The sequence below is a fragment of the Chrysochloris asiatica genome, unplaced genomic scaffold (assembly GCF_000296735.1).
Source record: "Chrysochloris asiatica unplaced genomic scaffold, ChrAsi1.0 scaffold00254, whole genome shotgun sequence".
Lineage (NCBI taxonomy): Eukaryota > Metazoa > Chordata > Mammalia > Afrosoricida > Chrysochloridae > Chrysochloris > Chrysochloris asiatica.
Window position 1 is genome coordinate 1,814,742 of NW_006408772.1, and position 2,004 is coordinate 1,816,745.

The following is a 2,004-nucleotide window of genomic DNA, read 5'->3' on the forward strand; positions in this document are numbered from 1 at the left end:
GTTCCCTTTCATTTTGGACAAGTTCCAATTTTCCCAGATTCATACACTAACCATGTGTGTGTCTGGGTTCTTTTCTTCAACTTTTTCATTAAGAGATGAATAATCTAGGTTTGAACACATTCATTGTAAAGATCTTATCTCTGTATAAATTATTTCAAATCCTAGGGTCAAGACTAATAGTTAAACATCAAAAAAAGTTTAATTATATAAAAAGAAATAAAACATGTAGATTTTTTGTATTAATTAAAATATATCAGACCATTAGAGTATGTTCAATTAAAAAAACCAGCTGAGCATCTCTTGGGAAGAAGAAGTCAAAGAATAAAAACCAGCTTATGGATTTTAGGGTAAAATTTAATAAAAATGAATTTGAATTTATAATTATGTTATGTTGTTGCTAAATGCCGTCGAGTCAGTTCTAACTCATAGCGACCCTGTATAGGGTTTCTGAGGAGCAGCTGGTGAGCTTGAACCACTGACTTGTGGTTCAAATGGCTTTGCAGTCTGGTAAATTAACCCACAGAGCTGTACCAGGACTCCAGAATTATGCTCTAGTTATATTAAATGTATTTACTTAACAACTTGTTATTTCTCATTTGTCTTCAAAAGTTTCTGAGGTTTTTCTTCTTTTAATGGTATAAAATGAAGATTACAGTGTAATTTCATGCATCTAGTCTTGGGAAAAATTGTAATAAATGTAGTTTAAAATTCAATATACTGTAGTTTTGATTAATGTTTTTCTTATCTCAGATTAAAACATTTAATGTGATGTTTCCAATTTCATTTTTGTTAATTTATAGCTCCTATTCATTTATTCACTGAAGAATAATATATTAGCAATTATTTCAGGAACACTTACAGATTGGTCTAAATAAGTAAATTACCAGTATTGTGTGACAAGTGTTGCATTAAAAATAAGCATAAGGAGTTAAGAATATGTTGTTATTGCTGTTAAGTGCCATTGAGTTGATTCCGACCCATAATAGGATAGCTGAGGAGTTGTTGGTGAGTTTGAACCACCAACCTTACAGTTCAAATTGATCTTGCAGTTCAAACCTACCTTGTTGTCCAGTGCATTATCCTGTAGCACCACACCAGAATTCACTGTTAATTGTGAAAGGGGAGTATCATAAAATAATAAAAATTTGGTAAACCAACAGGCTAATACAACATTATTTTCTTCCTTCTGTTTTAATTCTACCATGCTCTAGTACTTTGTTTTAAGATGTACTTTTTTGTTTTCTCAAATAGGTTTATAAATTGTATGACAGGAAATGTACCAGTACATTTTAAGTTATGTTGTATATATTTTTAAGTATAATCAACTTGAAGATGCAGATGAGAAGGTTGCTATTCATTTTTAAGGAGAAAGCTCAAAACAAATTAACAAACAATATTTAAAATAAAAAAAAAGTGACTTTGACTAATTCAGTTGTGATGGCCCAGTGTTTGAGTGATTTTATTTTCTTAATGATAAGAAAGATTGCTATGGCAAATGCAGTCATTATGTATCACAATAGTTGATATCATTAGCTCTGGAGTGGCTTATCTGGGCTCATTCTGACTCATGCCAATCCCATGTTTGTCAAAAGAGAACTGTGCTCCACAGGACTTTCAAAGGTTCATTTTTCAGAAGAAGATCACCAAGTCTTTCTCCCAAGTTACCTCTAGGAGGATTCATACTTCCAACCTTTGGGTTAGCAGGCAAGTATGTCAACTGTTTGCTCCACTAAGGAACTTCTGCTTACAATCTTGCCATTGTTCAAGCTCAATTAGACTCAGCGTTCACATCTATAGCCAATGATAGTGATGTCTGTCTCATTGGGTGTTTGCAAGAATAAAATAACTTAATGTATGTAAAGTGTCTGGTATGTGTATTTACTCAGAAAACATTAATAATTAGTATAATAAGCAACCTAATGATGATTTTTTAAGTGTATGAAAGAGGGTTGTTATTGCTTTTGTTAAGTGCTATCTAATCAGTTCTGTAGTGACCATGTATAG